This window comes from Rhyacophila brunnea, unplaced genomic scaffold (genome assembly GCF_057557595.1).
Source record: "Rhyacophila brunnea isolate RB1 unplaced genomic scaffold, BYU_Rbru_1.0 scaffold_8, whole genome shotgun sequence".
Taxonomy (NCBI): Eukaryota; Metazoa; Arthropoda; class Insecta; order Trichoptera; family Rhyacophilidae; genus Rhyacophila; species Rhyacophila brunnea.
This window is the reverse complement of record NW_028233350.1, coordinates 13,296,885-13,316,061: the sequence shown is the minus strand read 5'-3', so window position 1 is coordinate 13,316,061 and position 19,177 is coordinate 13,296,885. Positions and strand designations below refer to the sequence as shown.

The 19,177-nt window shown below is 31.7% G+C and overlaps 1 protein-coding gene across 1 annotated transcript in view; it reads left to right on the top strand.

Moving 5' to 3' along the window:
- Nucleotides 1–19,177, top strand: part of LOC147063935 (achaete-scute homolog 1a-like) — a 114,452-nt gene that overhangs the window by 17,429 nt on the left and 77,846 nt on the right. The gene's annotated exons all lie outside the window — the stretch shown is intronic.

Genomic DNA, 19,177 nt, shown 5'->3' with positions numbered 1-19,177 from the left:
AGCATATGGATACCACGCGGCGCCTCCAAGAATCCTTGTCGCTCGCCAGTCTTCTTGCTTCGTTCTAAGTCAAACCTGCATCCCGTAGCTCCGCCGTATACACTCTGTAGATTGTATTTAGCTGCCTTCCAGGACGCCGGAATCCGGTCGGCTTGAAGAACTGCCAAAGCTTGTAATTTCAGTATATAATAACCAACCTCAGTAATGAGCCAAATGATATGGAGAGCGATGCGTTTATTTATAATTTATAGAATATTTAGTATTTTTTTAAAATACGAATTTGTTATTAGATTCACATTTAATACTGTTGTAGATGAATCCTTTATCAAGCAACCAAATTAGAAATAATGTTCTTCATTTCCCTTGATTATACATACAGATTAGACATATGCAATTAATAAACCAGATTAGTTTGCAAAATGCGTTTTTAAACTCTGATTTTAATTGACGATGATTGATGTAAAACGCACACGCATATGAGAGTTTAGATTTAAAAGTAGTACGTATCAGTGGAATTATTCCAGTTGCCTAATTGATACTTAGGTATAAATGAAGTCCATGCAATTTCATCTCAATTTAGAAACTCATAATTGCAAATACGTTTTTTTATTTGAACCTGAAACGAATTTGTAAGCAATCTGTTTTACACGTATTTAATGAAAATACTATAGATAGAGAACTCGTTATGATTCGCATTCGAAAATGCATCATTTCAGCAATTTTAATCAAGTACTTAAACATATTGTGTTGAATTGGTAAATATATATTATAAAAAATGATTATTTTGCTTTTTTATAGCTATAACAGTGGCGAAGGGTGGAGTTATACTGTTAAGATTCGATATAAATAACTTTGTAAGTCATACTTATTTGTTTTCATTGAACTATGAATACAATTTGCAGATGGTGCTGGTTAGTTTTTAAAATTCAAACCCTGCTTAACCAAACCATAATATTTTAGGTATGCTATGGGCGATCTTAAGAACCTCCGTGATTGGTACGAGTGCAGCTTCACTGAACTGTTCGGGGTAGCAGACGACAAAGATAAGATCGCCTTGATGGTGGCCGACCTCCGATAGAGGATAGCACAATAAGAAGAAGATGGGCGATCAGACAAAAATAGTGCACACCTTTTCTGTCATACTTATTTGTTTCGTTAATTTAGGAATACACATTATAAATAGTGGTGGTTAGCTTTTATTCATTAAGCCCTGCTTACCGAAACATAATCGATAAAAAATATAAATATAAAAATATTCTTTTATCTATAAAATATTTAAATGGAAAATATTTTATAGCTAAACGAAAACTTTTTGGCTATTATTTTCTATAAATTCGATTAGGCAGGGTTTAATTGAATTAAAAAAAAACAAACGTAGTGTTCTTAAAAGCCTTCCTTCGCCCTTCACCATAGCCAGAGTAAAGAATAAAATTGATATAATATAGATAGATACTCACCGATTTAAAAAAATATATTAATGTTTTAATTTTTTAAATAGGTGCCGGACAATATTTATATTCAGTCCCTATATTATTTAGTTTATTGCATTCAGAGGAAATATTTTTATATACATTAATTAATTAAATATTTTTTTTATTAAAAGATGTCAAAAATTCTATATGAATTTCCTTAATTATATAGATTTTTTTTAACTTTTTGTAAGTACCTAATTTTATTGTTGTCATAATTTTATTCATCTAATTAAATTATTTAATACTACTGCATTTTACAAATTTAGCATAATATACAATATTGTTATATTTATGTCTTGGCTCAAGAATGAGTGAATAGACTGGTTTGAACGTAGAATTCCATCCCTATTTAAAACAATGACAGGCAAGGAAAAAATACCCGAAATCAACTTCCGATAACTGAAATGGCTCAAAAAGATGAGATACTATAACGATATTATAAAAAAATATATATTTTAATAAGTCATACAATCATCATTTATCATATTGATATCATGATGCAAGGATTAAAATGCGGGTATTTTTATAAAAAAAAAACTTATCGAAATGGAATCAGATGTTCCATTTTTTCTGGGAACGAAAACGGTAAAAATATAGATCGTGTTTGGATAAACACCCCCTGCTTTTAATAGCAATATGATTTAGTATTATTATTTTGAGGTATTATTTTTATTATTTGGTCGATCCACCCCGGGGGGGAATTGGGAGCCGCCTAGTGACAGAATGATGAAATGAGAGAATCAAACTAAATGACGTGTGTAAAATTTATAAAAAATCTCGAGTCTGGTGGTCTAAAATTTGACGAAGATCGTTGTAAATAATCAAAATATTTATAAATTTTGAATAATACCGTCAACTAAAATAATCAAGTATAATCTAAGTTTTTGATAATAGTATTGGTTGGTTGCCTTTATTTTGAGTTTTATCATCTACCGCAGATATTGTTGAATAAAAATATTTAATTTCAAGCAAACTTAAGAAAAATACAGAAATGTGTCATCAAACATAATATTATCTTCAATCTCATGTAATCTATTGAGACTTTCTTCGTAACAATCGATAACACAATACATACCAGGTTGGGCCATTTATGTTCCCATTCTACTCCTTATCTCCTCACACACCTCCTAATCCCCAGTGTTATTGTTACAAGACATTCAATAAGCAATTAGGGGTCATGAGAGACGATGTTACAAAGAACATTCAGTTGCATCTCGACAGAGGACGCGTGCGGTCTTCTAATAGTTTTCCGTCGCTTAAGTGATTGATTCAATAGATACAGACTCATCCATAAACTATCATCGTCATTCATACACCCTCACATATAATCCATAAAACTGTGTCACAAAGTGCGTGAGTGTACACGAATCGGGTGACCCAAAACAACAATACCGCCCGAGCGACAGTTGAAACCAGACCACGGAGCCATCAAACATCATCACAAAAGTCAGTGTCTGGTATTCTGTTCCATCTCCCCCGCCCCTAGATCCGACCTCCTCATCTTCCCACAAAATAATTACAGTCCACTTAAAAAGCTCAACCAATACATATCAACCGCTTGCGGAGTTCACATTTTATTTGCTTATATTATGAAATCTGCTCTGTTGAGTTTCTTGATAAGTTTCATTATCCAAGCATACAGAAAATAATTGTATTATGAGACCAGCAGTTTTTTTAAATAGATATACGTAGTATGTATTTATGTTTTTATGGCACCCATATGTGTGAAATGGAGGTAAAACAAAACATCTGTATGAAGTTACTTATTTGTATAAACATTGAAAGACGGGTTGTGCAACGAGACATGGAAAGGTGCATGTTAGACCTAACGCCGACAAACCACAAAAAATAATGCTTTAAGATGGCAGATAAGCTGGTTAAAATATGGCAATGGTCTAGACATGACTTAAAAGTCGCTAGATAAAATAACTAACTAAGTTTGACAGATATATGTGACAAGAAAAATTGAGGACCCAGATGTAGCTATAGAAAGCCTTTACCCAGTAATGGAACGAGTATGGTAATAAAATTGAGCAAAAATATATAACAACTTGAATATTCAGTGCAATAATATTGATTCTAATATTTGCAACATTTCTTTAAATTTTTTTAAATCAGATAACATTCAAAATCAATTTGATAAATTTCATCTTAATAAATTGATAATCTTTCCAAAAGTATCAATAATCTGATGACGTATCTATATGTTCATGGGAAAATCTTGCAATCGGATACAATTTGTAGGTACAATGACATTTTGACAATAGGCCATAAACGTTTTGTCAACTTGTTCGTTTCGGAGGACAATGCTACTATGGTTTGGCCGGTCAATTTAAAGAAAACGATACGCAAATATTGCATTTACAGCAGAAGGAGGTTTCCACGTCATTATAATCCACATTCATAAATGTCAAGCTTACCTCAGCCCCAGTATATGCAGTTTATTGCAGAGCGTGTAACAAGATAATGTGCACTCAATATGGATCATTGTTCGAAATATTAAATATTTACGTGAAGTTAAAGTTAAAAAAATATTTACCTGTTTGCATAGTTAGTACTCAATGAAAAAGAATCATTGAATTTTATTTTTTAAGTATTATCAAGCTTAAAATTTCATTGCGCTTCTCCTTCGTTGAGTTTGCTTTTCAATGGGGCTTTGAGGCTTTGTGATCAAGATATCCTATTTTACCATATTACACCAAGTACACCCAACAATGTTTTCCTTGGGAAGAGGGGAGAGAAACTCTGCAGGCCTTACCCATTTTAAAAAAAAACTTAAAGATGTTAAATCCGCTTCCCGTGCGGATAGTCAGTTTTCTTTGCTGGAGATATTCAGAAATAGGGTTGGTGCAATGTTAGCTTCATTGCCACTAATGCCACTTGCAAATTTTCTTACGTCACGTTTGTCACTATAAAATAATGATAAATAAAACAGATATAAAAGAATTTCATCAAAATTTATTATGGTTTTGAATATTGACTTAGATCATAAAATCAATGTATGTACCAGTAGCTATAACTCTAGTACAAATATATTTATAGGCGCTATGTAAACATTCAAGATATAATAAGAGTGCCTACAATGCTGTAACAGCTCGCCTAAAACTTTATAAACCGTCTTATAGGTTTCTTACTAATAAGGTTTTTCTAAAAGATAATAAGCTCTCATCCAAGTTTACACATTGAAAATTCTTCTCATGTGATTTGATTTGAGATTTTTTATCTCATTCAGATGTCATTTTTGTTTTTGCGATATACTTAAGAGACCTCCAGGATAGAATAATGCAAAACTTTCAAATGAAAGTCGCAAAGTAGGCTTAGAGAAAGTCACGAAGTCAAAAGTATTTTGATAAACAGATTTATTGAACCAAAAGCGATTCTCATCAATTACACCCAAATCGAGCGGATTAACAATTACGTATATCTTAGATAACAAAATTTCAATAGACTGTAGGATATAACATGGCAAATTATATTATGAAATAAAATACAAATTCTCAATGTTTGTTCATTGTTTTAATGAAGCTTCATTTCGTATCAAGTGCAGTTTATAGTCTCAACTTTGGCAGAGATTAAACTGACGTTCTCAGCGGATGCAGTAAAATTTAGACAAAAAGCTGCAACGGGCTTCATCCTATCTTCACTCTCATATCAATATCTCGTTCGACGTATTATGCAAAGCTCACCTCATATGAAGCTTTCTTGACTTGAATTCAGAGCGCCGGATCTGTGTTCACTACAGTACAATCTTACACGCGCCAGAGTTTTTAATGGTCTATTGTATTTATTACAAAATATCAATCGTCTGCAAATATAAAAATTATTCAGAGATACTTTGAGATATATTATAGGTATATAACATTTTTGTGGCGTCGGATATTACATTTTTTTTTTAATTATTTTAACTTAATAACCTACTGAACGATTGTAAGCACAAATTAATATAGTGTATACTGTAGTTTTTTTCCATATGTAGCAGGTAATATTGATAATAAAATCAATATGTTTACACATAGTTATAAACGATAATATAGTTTCACGTGAATAATATAATATTAAATTGACTGGTAATTAATACACTAAGTCACATTTGTTCACATAGAGAGTAGTACCGGACGGCTAGTAAATTAATTCGATAAAACCAGTGATATTTTATAAAAAAAATAATGTTAATAAATTTTAAAGTAAAAGTAAATTGCCATTAAGCATAGATAGGCTTCCGCATTGTGGAGGTTATTCTAGATTTTTTTTAACGTAATTTTTAGCCAAATCATTCTTATCTTCATCAGTCTGGATTGACCCACTACTTAATAAATGCATTTCCAAGCTAATTCTATTCCTCTTAGTTTTGGGCATTTTATTATTCACTGATCCATTGGCCTCTAGATGTACCTTTAGGATCATTTCCACTGAATAACTGAAATATAATAAAAAACGTTAGGTACGTATCTCACAAAAATGTCGTTTATTTATTTAAATATTCCAAGTAATTATTAATTGTAATAGTTTAAAGGTAGCAATGCTATTTACCTATATAATCTATGCTTTTTAAGAACCTATCTATGCATATTGAAACGTGTATCGAATCATAACGATGTGATGAATGCTGTGAACTTGTACTGTATGCAGATATCAGTGAATAAATGCACTTACCCAATAATGGTTCGGTGTAGCAAAAATATATCATGACTCACCATACATTGATCAATTACTGCGCAATTTAAATAGTAATAATTGACGTATAATATCTATATATTATTATGAAACAAAATATAGATAACATTTAGGCACGGTCATAATCCACCAAGAATCATATAAAAAGAAGAAGAAGTCATAATTTCTGATAGAAAAGCATTTTTTCGATTTAAGTATTCTTATATTGTGTATTAGGAAAAGCTGAAAATTGCATAGTGAGAAAAATAATGTGATTTACTTAGACCAAAGAGTTTGGATTATAAATTTATTGTAATGGAAGCAGTCTTACGAATATTTTCTATTATCACACATGATTGTAATCCCTGATCGTTTTTAGTGTGATTAAATAGATAACCATAGCGAACAATATTGTTATCATTTTTCTATACAATGGCGACCGTGGTTAAGAAACCTTTAATTATATACTAAGAAAAATTTCAGTCCACTAAAAAGCTCAGCCAGATACTGAGATACATTATTCAAAAAGGTCTCAGAAACTTACCTATTAGAAAAAAAATTGACAACCAGGGAACTCAGAAATAATGGAAACTGAAATACACAACGGGTAAGGCGATAGCAGGTAACCGACTCGAGTAAGGATGAATCCTGGTTAAACTTACACACGTGTTTAGAATACGTTTAACGTCGAATACTGAAAACTGCTCTCGGTTTATGCATTTACGCTCATTTAATGTTGGTGTATTACACACACTATTGCACGTGCATAATGCGTGCTTCATTTTCGTAGGACACTCACACATTCAAAAGCCTGCTTCACCATGCGGCGTATTGAATATAGCCTATTGGTATTCTATTTATTATCTGTTCTGTGTTGACAACGCTATAGATGCCGGATGGCATTTGAGCTCTTATTCATTGGATTTTGACAAATTTTCCTTTACCACAAAATAGTCGATCGCTAATAAAAACGAAATTTCATAAATACTTCAGTTGTAGTATTGCTATCAGTTAATTCCGTCATACTTATGTATGGTGCCAGTGGCTAAATTCAATTAAGAATATTACATTCCTAATTCTTGTAAATTATTCGTTGAATGTTTAATTTTAAATTTATTTATTTTTATGTGTACAATAAAATACTGACATATTATTATAAGTCTCCTTACGCAATGACCTCACGCACATCAATGGTAAAGAAGGACGCGACGTTTTGCATTCGTTCGTATATCAAGATACTTATCAAGAACAGATTTACAATAGTTTGAGAATGCAGAATCAAAATACTCACTGCAGACATTCCCTGGCATGTCTTTTATTCACAGTAAATTTGAGAAACATGTGAGTATCGATTTCACGTCCAATGCGAAGAAATGTTTGCGGCTTCTCTTATTCATGACAGCACATTAGTTTGACAATATTTACGTTAATTGTTAAGAGTAAACATATCATCAGAGATTTCATAAATTTTAATTACTTATTATAAGCGTAATTTAAATTTATATAAACCAGTATTTTAAACGATGAAAATATTCATAGTAGGTAACATTTATCTCACACTCGGTTTTTATCACACTTAATTTTTTTTAGTAAGTAGTGTTAAAATCATAAATAGCAAACTTAATCACGTATCTGTACCGTAAATTTAAAATTATGGTATCCATACAATATAATGCTTACTATTATAAACAAGTACGTCAACCAGGAGAATTGTTTCTTTTTTTAAATTATCATCAGTGGTTTTTCATCTACTTACGCATTGTATGTAGTCACTAACAACATCTAGTAATAGACATCCGTTGAAGAATTTTATCTTAACCAAGATGGTTGCGCTTTTCGTAGTGGACTGTAATTGATCGGTAGAATGATTGTGATTGTGGATGTGGATACTGGGGGGCGAACACACGTAGGATGCCAGGCACTGTGCCTATATGATGTTCTGTCGTCTGGCTGGAGCTAGTTTCTGGTGCATGTTCCAACGTCGTGGTAGGTTCTCGCATGGTATACTTTTGATAAATGATATAATAAATTAGAATATACCCTGTGCCGGTAACACGAACATAGGTGGTTCGATTAACGGAGTTTGCACGGAGAACTGAATAGAATTATGGTTTCCAACAACAGTTGCACTAGACACGCTCGTGGTATCCACTCCACTGAATCAGTTTGTAAGCTTATAATTACTCGTTAAACGACGGTTTAGCTGTAACGAGCCTACACCCATCCGTTGTCTTGAGGTAACTGCCTGTTATTCAAATCACGTTAGAAACAATAACTGGGAATTATAGGTAGGAGGGATAATATAGGGAAATACGGGGCAACCATAAAATTGACCCAACCAATAGTCATATTTTTTTAAAACTGAAATGCTAGTTAAGTTTCATCCAAGTATCGTTAAGATTTTTGAATACCTAATTAATTTATAATTTTAATGTTTTTTTTTATTTAACTTAGGAAAACATCGTTTTTTCAGAAAACTACAATTCTAAAATAGTAACTTGAAATTATTATTCGTATTTATACCTAAGTGAGATACAATAGTGTACTAATTGGAGCAATCAAATTTCAAATATTTATAATAGTTTAATTGACTTGTTATAACAATTACCTATTTTAAAATTATATTAGAAAACATTGTAACAGAACAGTCACAACAGAACACAAAAGTAAATATTATTGTAACTAAATTTTAGATTCACTATCTGCAACTTGGGGTGCATTGGCAATTTTTAAATATGCACATTGAAATTTTTACATAACCCATAAATCCTGGAATAGACGTCCGATCCTCGCTTTTGGGTTCAACGATAGAGTGACAATGTTGTCGTTGGCAAATCTCCCGCGTCAATTGACAATAGATCTCTGATGGATGATTTCGATCGGTCGCCGATTGGCCGATTGTCTCCAGGGCGGATATGCAAAGAGCGGTCGATTTTTGGGATGCTAATTTTGAAAGAGATGCCCACAGGTGCGTAGCTGCATCACAGTATCCACGAAATGCATAAAAGTACCTACCGAGAAAAGCAGGAATGAGCAAGACTTCACAGTAATTGACGCGAAGTGCTGTATTACTATAATAGTTTTACTAGAGTTATCTACCGTTAGAATTCAAAAACATAATTTTAATAATAATTTGCACTTTATTATATTGTTCAATTAATCAGTACGTATCTAAGACATTCAAACGCATTCGTTTCAAAAACAGTTTCGTCTGATTATTATATTATATTATTTTATGATTTTTAATTTGTAAATAACGTAATTTTTAAAAATGTAGTTTAATAAGTTCTTTCGAATAAATCTCTGAATTATGAGTATTAATTATTAAGATATTATTAGTGAATAATTGTATTAAATTTAATGTTTCATATTCAGTCGTTAGATGATCTTGGCAGCACTTCACTTCCTCTTAAACAACATTATTCTAAAATAATATGAATGGTTGGGCCAATAATGGTCGATCTCATCCCTATATTTCACTCTTACCTAAAATCCACAGTTATTTTCGCATGTCCAGGTGCAACTCAGTTATGGGTCATCAGTCGATTAACTAACATATAGTTACCTCAATACAACGGGCACGCCTAGGCTTGTTATAGCTAGACCATCGCGAATAATTCAAAGCGCATACAGACTGATTCAATGTGTCCGTGTTACCGGTACAAGTTGTCTCTTCATTTACCATAAACCCAAGTGCACCGTGCGAGTTCCTATTAGGACATAAAAGCATACACCAGGGACCACCTTCAGCCAGACAGCTGAACATCAGTAGAGATAGTGCCTGGACTGACTCCTCGCCTAACTAACCCCCCCCCCCCCCTCTCGGCATCTACATCCACCATCACAATCATTTTATCAAAATCAAAACAGTCCACTATAAAAAGCGCAACCAATAAGAATATAGTGGAAAAGTACCATGATCTAATTTTATGTACTTTAATTTATATATGACACAATATTATGATAATTAAAAATATGATGTGAATACTTTGCTTTTAATTTCATTCAAACATGTCTCGTGCTCAAAATAGTATTACCTAATTCATAATAAAAACAATTCTATTTGTTATTAATCAAATAATACAATTACCAGGGTAGTTTATCTTTATGACACTATAATAATGTAAAACAGATAATAATTTATACAATTAACTCGTTAAGTGAATTTAAAATGTTTTTTTTATGAATGAGGGCTACGATATTATTTAGGTTACACACTACCAACTACTCCACTGGTTGCCAAGATGCAAATTTTCCCTTCAGCCTGATGCGACTTTCGGGATAACCTCCCTGGCGTAATATATTGTGAATGCGGTGGTCCGAATCTGTCATCGATTGATGTAAGTACACGATACGGGTGGATTTGCTATGCTACATGATATATACTTTGAGGAGAGAGGAGGAATTGAAATGATAATTTATATAAAATGACGCTTGTACACTTGTTATTCATACAAAAAAGTAAAATCTATATTTACTTAAACTTAAACACAATCAGTAGACAGGAAGGTGAAGTAAAACAAACCTTTTAATTTTATTAAATGTAAAATGCATGATAGATTAGTCAGTATCCTGATTGGTCAAATCACTTCTCACTAAACGAAAGACGTGTAAAATTTCCATTCTGTTCAAGATTTTTTTTATTAGATTATTCTGATGTGAGTGTCGGAACGCTTTTAGGTTATTTATTTTAAATAATGATTTCTTTTAATTCACTTCGGCGGCACTTTTCAGTGGACTGTGATTCGAGTGCTCGGCCGGGGGGTTTACCAAAAGATGCCAGGCATTGACCTTTAATTATGACGATACTGGCTCCATGGTTTGGTTATCACTCACTCGCACTACCACTCTCGCGTGATACTGTTTATTGAGTCACCCTGTGCGTGTGCGTTTTACAGGTTATAGGTGCTTACAAGCACACGGTTGCAGTATGACTGCCTGTTAATAGTAGTCCTGGCAAAGGATAATGGTGTCAGGTGATTGGCCCAACCAGACTGTGTTTTTATGTGGATCTAACGAAGTAGTTTCTTAAATTGCTCAATCGTTTGGGTACATTGACTGAGAATTCAAATACACATTGAAAAAAACAACATGTAAATTTGTCAGACTCGGAATTCAAAACTGAAACCCATGTCTTTATTAGTGGATATTGCTCGGTCATTAAAAAGAATAATACATTTTTAAATCTTCTGTCATAATTAAAAGATAATTCATTAATTACATAAATCATTTATTGTTTGTTATTTTGGTCATTATTTCGATGATTAGAATCGTCTTTTTGCCAGTGTTATTTTGGATGGTCTACGTGAAACTTTTTAATAACAAAAACAACCTACCACGACTAAAAATGTCAACCCACGCACATCTGATCGTTATCTTGATTAAAAATTGCCAAGTACAAAGAACTGCCGCTTGGCGATATCAATTACTTGATTGATTTTCTTAAACGTCGTAACTGGAAGGACTTTATCAATCGAAAAGTAATTCAATTAAGGGGCGAAGAATGAAGATGGATAAATAACGATTTCCTCTTGAGACAGCGCAGTATCGCCCTCTGGAACCTGTGCCTTGTACTACACATGTTTTGTCAATTTGAACTGCCACAGGCCGCGTACTAAATCTGTACGAGACAATCCAACGTTCAATGTACTAAGAACACTAAATGAAAGAACATGCAATACTGACAAATCGTGAGTTAGACTAAAAAATATATCAATTTAATATATTTTGTAGACAGAACAATATATACGAACACGATACAATATAGACGAATAAGTATAATTTTAGAATAAGTGATTATAATAATAATATGATTGTCACATACTTATTAAGTATGTGGCAACAAAAATATTAAGCAATCCTAATGCTATTGTTGAATCAAAATTAAAGATATCATTAGGTTGATTTATATTTAAAGGATTGTAGACAATACATAATATATTGACGAAATTGAAGACATTCTTAGTTATATTGTATTAAACATTTAATGATCCGCAACAAGAAAACTTGGACTCAGTTCAATTTTTTTACTGGGATTTTTTCTAATATGAATGTTTCTAAGACTTTCCAAAGTCATAATTTCTGAATACATTTTTTGCAGATTAATTCATAAACAATGTATGTAAAAGTACCTATATGTATGTACACTTAATTATTTTTTATTGGGGAATAAATTAATTTAATATATTATGTTGATACCTATAAATCTATTTTAAAAAAATGTAAAAATATTTGAATTTAAATAAATCAGTTAAAAAGAAAACCTAACATAAGTAAGCCTTCAGAGTTTATTTGAACGCACGTTTAACTTTCTTTTCCCTCCACCACCCGCCACGTCTCCACACCCGTTATGCAGTCTTAAACCATGGCGTAACGAACGTCAGGCGCTCTTTAAAGTTCACATGAGTAACTTCCCGAGATCTCGGTTGGGGCGCGCTAGAGTGTGCGTGGTTCCTATACTGATATAATATAATTATTACGGTAGTATAATGATAGTATCCCGCCTGTCACACGTTTTCCTATGAATAGTTGTTAGTGATTTAAAAAAACCCATTGGGTCTTTACACTAGATCAATTTTACATTTAAAAAAACTATAATTTATTAATTTTTAACAATTATTATTTATTGCGTTCCAAAAATTGGACATAGTATGACTATAATATAATATTATATGGATTTTTCACAGATTAAGTAAGTTTAAAGGGCGGATGCGAAGCGGAAATAAGAGGGCGCATACAGATTGCAAAAAATGGAAAAGAATCATCCAGAGACAAGATAAAGGAACGGCTCTCGACAATATGTCTGTGAAGAATTCTGAAGTTTTTTTGGACATATTGTCAGGCGCGGACCGGACTACCTAGAGAGACTGGTAGTTTTGTAGTGGAAGGCCAAGCAGAGGAAAAGCGTCTGCGCGCTGGAGCGACCAAGTGAAAGAGCTGACTGGGGGCACCATTAATTCTGTCCTGAGAGAAGCGGAAGATCGAGAAGGATGGAAAGTCGTGGTCGCTCAAAGGATGGCAAAATTAAAATGTGGTCACAATCCTCAGCTATGAGTGTACGACCAAGAAGAAGAAGTAAGTTTTGCTGATTATTTTTTCTTTTAAAATTAACTCTTTCTATTGTCATAATAGCAATAATTCATAAATATCGATATAGTGTTCTTAAATTTGGTGATAACGTATTAGATCTTGTTACAAAAATTATATTTTACCGCGTGACGGTGAATTGTTTGGAAACATATATTATTTGTATTGTTCTCAAAATGTAAAAAATAAGTTTCCCAAAGTTTTTGTAAACTTGACAGGGTAAAAAAGACCACCAATGTTTTTTGGCATGTTTACTGACGTCATGACGTTGACGACTGAAAAATGATGATTGGCACTAAATTTTCGTATTTAAGTAAATAATGAAAATAGCCATAATGATATAATAATAACGGTACAATCCATTTAATTATAGAATTAGTTGTATTTTGAATGCATAACAAAAAAAACAGTAAATTTGTAGGAAATGATACAAATACAAAACAGTTATTTCAATTAATAAGTTTACTCTCATCATTATGACCATCGTCATCCAGAGTTTATACATTGTTAGATAAAAACCTCCTCTTGTACAGGTAGAACAAAAATAATTGTATCAATATTTCACGATTTAGGTAAAATGAAAGGTCTCGTAGATATATCAATAAACAATTAATTAATTGTTGATCGAGATAGACGCAGCTTCTGTTGACATACTTATTGACCTGTCGAATTCATTGATGACAATTATTTTTGGGTCAACAAAGCACTTTTTAGTTTGTATGTATTTAAGAGCGTACATAAGTGAAACGGCAAATAATTTTCAACAGTATGTGGGACGTAATTTCGGCTGCGTTGCCAGTCGGAGAGCGATAGTCGATCTGTGAGCAAGTCAATTTGTTTTGTGATGGCGTCGGAGGAATATATTCTTACATCGTGTAAAGATGACGAAAAAACGTTCCGCATATACTTGAAAAAGAAAACATGTCAATGAATATACTATTATTATTACGAATATAATAATAAACATAACATTAAAAGGACGCATATTGAATTTTTACGACAAATTATATTTCGTTCGGCACGCGTCATTTTCACAATCCGCGCATCGCCTAGCCACGATCTTTTTAGACCATGCCTCAACTGAAGTTTAGCATTAAATAAAATTATAAATCATTTTGTAGGTAAGTATATTGATTTTTTTATTTACCAACCTTATGAATATACATTTCATAAATTTCAAAGTCATTTATTTTTACAACCCTTTCGGGTAAACCTTACAAAGTTTTGATATCTAAATATTATCTGCATTCAAAGCCCTTATTGTTCGAATAGCTTTAATGCGTGCTTTTCACGCTGTGTTGTGTGAAAAAGAAAAAAAAAGGAAATGAATAAATTGTAACAATAAAGGTATACTGTCGGATTCGATTGAGAAAATTAATATATCATACACACATGACAACACTTTGATATTAATTCAGTGTGAAAACAAATGTCGACACCTCTGGGAGGTCCACCGAAGCAGTAAATTTTGTATCATTCTTGTATAAATTATGATAATATTATTCTAAAATAAGTAATTTATTACATTTCTCTGTTTGTATATCACAATATTCTTAATTTAATAACCCATAGTATAATATTAGATATTTATTATATCGAAATATATATTTTTTTATATATAAATTAGGTAACAATGGTTAAATCTATGCACGCTCCTCTCTCTCCTCTATACCAATAATGAAAAAGTTTATTTATTATGTGAAAATAAATTTAAAATATAAAAAAGAACACAATTTTGAACCGTATTCATGATCTCTGAGCATCTCTTGCTTTGTCAGAATCTTCTAAATACTTAACAAAATGCTTATTATTTACAATATGAGATTTAACAATATTGCAGCATAGATCTTGGTATATTCATCTTATAAACTTTATAATATAAAATAATTTAACTAACTAATTATTTTACGGCTATAAGTTTATTGTCTTAATTAACATCTTTGTGAGGCACATGATCACTCAATGCCAATTACTTTCACATAACTTAAACAATTCCTGCAGTTCAAAGTATGCTTGCCAGTGGGTCTATTATTTGAGCACCGCATCAGTTGAAGTACGGTTATGGGAGAGTGTTCAAAAAATATTCTTGAGACTCATTTACTTGAAGATGTATAGATACTATACGTGTGTTTATCCAATTGACTTTCTCTTAGGTATTCTGACATACTACGAGTATAATTAAAAAGTCAGAAGAGATCTATTTATGACTATGTACTTTTCCGACTTATACGGGGCATAAATGAGTTTTCTGCCATTCTTGGCAATGCTGACCTATGTGTATTTGATAACTACTGTTTTAATAATCTAAAACATCCGTTATTTGTTTTCCCAAGGTGCCATTAGTAATACCAATTGTGCGGGCAATAACTTTGTTCAACCAAATCGCTTCAGATATTGATATATTCCATCTACGTGAGAATGAGTTAGGATAGACTTTCTTTCATAAATTCTTAGAATAAGGTCAACTTTGTTGATTCGGCGTACTTCTATGTACCTTATAATTTTTAATTTGCTCTATAAAGAGTAAATATTGTAAAAAGCGTATAAACATGTTAATTATACTGTTTTTCTAATAAATAGGTACCTACTGCTATATTTCTGTGTTTTATGTCATATTTTGAACGTCTTGAATTTCTTACTTTATAAGTTCAATAAATATGTAAATAAATAAATTTGAATCAAAAGTCATTCTCAATTTCATCATCATACTGACAGCTTTCCATTAAGCAAATGAGGCACTCGTTTCTTCACACAGTTTAAAAATCATAAAGATAGGTATGCGATTTGTATTACAATCAATATCTACCTATAAAATATTGTAATATGGGCAACGTAACTATTGTTATATATTTACCACCCAATGATGGTTTAACCGTTTAAGGCTATACCTCAGTTGAGGCATGGTCTAAAAAGATCGTTGCTAGGCGATGCGCGGTTGCGGGTCGTGGGTGCAAATGACGCATGCCGAACAAAATATAATTTGTTTCTGACAATCATAAATCCTGTTTCCATGTTCTGTTTATTATTCTATTAGTAACAATAATAATATATTCATTGACATGTTTTCTTTTTCAAGTAAGTGGGTAACGTTTTTAGTCATCTTAACACGATTTAAGAATTAATACCCCCGTCGCCATCACAAAAAAAATTGACGTATACACCTCGACGTTTGCTCTCCGAATGCCAGCGAGTCTAAAATTTCGTCGCGCCTATAGTTGAAAATTATTTGCCGTTTCACTGATGCATCGTCTTACATCTACACGCATATGAGTCTTCAAACCTATCACCACCTTGAGCATCCACTCCCCTCAATCACTATTTATTCTTAATACCAACTATAATTAATTAACCCTATATTATTTTTGAAATGTTAAAAAATTAAGTACTTATACACATATATATATTTAAAGATTTATATTTTACATCTATACAGCACAAATTATATATAATATATTATTATACATTGTGTGCCTACTTTAATCATAAATTAAAAAAGGTTCTATCTTCAGAATAATATTTATTAATAGCGCATCCGGACGTGATTTTGATCCTTATTCATTTTTATTCAGAATCTTATCAATAATAACTACATTGTATAAAGATGTTATTTCAAACACTTTTGTGTGCTATTTTTCATTTATATGTTAAGAATAGGAAGCGACAATTTCATGCCGAATTTGAAAATCAAGTATTACAAAATCATCTCCCCTTTTGCACGTGTTCAAAAATCCTTACTTCCGCAGATTTCTGCAAAAGGATTGAACCCGGTCCGGCTCAATTGACATCCCCACCTGTTGATTGTAGTAAAGGTGCACGCATTGATGCCATTGATAGATGTCTCATCTTCTGCCGTATGAATGGTACAAGGGGATTTCTGATGCGCGAAATTGCATTGAGGGATACTTTAAAATGATTTCATTCGACAAATCTTAGTATTGAAAATATTGATATTAATATGTGACGAAGGGTGGAGGTAGGCTAATAAGATCCGACATAAATAGCGCACATTAAACTTTGTCAGTCAAACATATTTATTTTCATTTAACTAAGATTACACCGTATATAGATAGTGTCAATTAAACCATACTTAATCCAAGCCATAGTAGATAATATAGTCAAATATTCGTTTATATCTAAAACCATACCATTAAACCATGTATAACTTTAGATATTTTATAGCTGGAAGATAATTTTTTATCGATTATGTACCTATAGTTAAAATTTTAAAAACAAACCGAATATAATATGGTATGTATATTGTATATATTATATAATATGTATTCCTAATTCAATGAAAACAAATAAGTGTGATATAAAAAGTGTGCACTATGTTGTCGGATAGCCATAGCATACCCAAACTATTGTGGTTTGGTTAGGCAGGGTTTAATTGAATTTTGTAAAAACTGACCAGAACCATCTGCAAAAAATTTTATTCTTAGTTTAATGAAAACAAATAAGTATGACTGACAAAGTATAATGTGCAATAGTTATGTCGAATCTTACCAGCCTACATTAACCCCTAGCCACTCTAATATACATATTATAAAAAGGTAAACAAAGTATTTTAGAACGTCATATCTTTTCATTGTCTGTAAGACCTAACCGATTTTTTTTCAACGGTACATGTTCAAACACGCGCGTAAACATCATTTTACTCCCTACTTTAATTATAATTTTTCAATTTATGGCTACGGCCGTATGTTGTAGCTTAACTACTGGGGAATGCCAAAAGAAATGGCGTATTAAAAAAAAACACTACCTTATTCTTAGGTCAATAATTATTATAAAGCAATCATTATTCGTAAGATGTTCATCACACTTGAATGGTCAACGGCATAGCTTATAATCAATATCTTTAGAATTATCTTCAATAGTGTTAATCTTGCCCATTTTTTGAATAATAAAATGCCCAATTCTTGTCAAATTTGGGATCACAGAGATTATCAATATAATTTTTTATCGTAAATATTTCACTATAATAATTTCGATATAAATTATACTGATAGTTTTATAAATGCGTTTAAAAATTAATAAATGTAAAAAATCTTAACACCACTGCACATTTATGTACTGAAATATGACTATTCTAAATTATTAGAGCGAGAGGTTTAAAATAATACTATTTTATGTAATAAAAATACTTTATGCAGTCATCAAATGTTTAAAATAAATATAAAAGATAATAAGGCTTCAAAATTGTATAAATAGATTATCTACAACGTTTAAGGTATGTCCAGGATCATGCTTTGAAAATAGAACATAAGCTCCATTTTGACCTACGCTGAGCATGTCCCCCCTTAAATTTTAAATAAAATAGAAGAAAAAGTAAAATAACATAAAAGCAGCTTATCAAACTACGAAAGAAATGAGTAGGTAAAGACCAGAAAAAGATCATATATCACATTTAAATTAATATCAACAGTTTGAACATCAGTCAAAGCATTTATAAGCAGAAATCTTCTCGCTCTCTATACTTCGCAAAAATCAAAGTGCTTTTGTTTTAAGAAAAGCCTTACGTTATAATCTATTTCGAGACCAAACTACTTGAATAAGGTCATGGCAATATTATTTTATTATTAAACTCTCTGCAATAAACGTTCGTGACAAAATACGCGTTTAACCATACAGGTGATGGCTTTTTAAAAATCTGAAACATGGGCAATTTTGTGCTTTAAGCCATGTGTACTTCAGTAAGTCATTATAAAAATCAGGTAAAAGAGCCTGCTGCTGAAAGCTTTGCATTGTTTTAATGAATTATATTTATGAGCAGATGTGGCACCTTTCTTTCGTAATGAGGTAAGGTGTATAAAAAGCTTTGCCTGTTCTGATACAACCGAAAGTCTAAGTAAATGAAGTACATAATGTTTAAATTTTACTCTTATTATTTTAAGTACGTTTTATTGTGTAATTAAACATCATAATATTTTCTTAGAATACTATAAAAACTAATGCACATCATGTTTAGT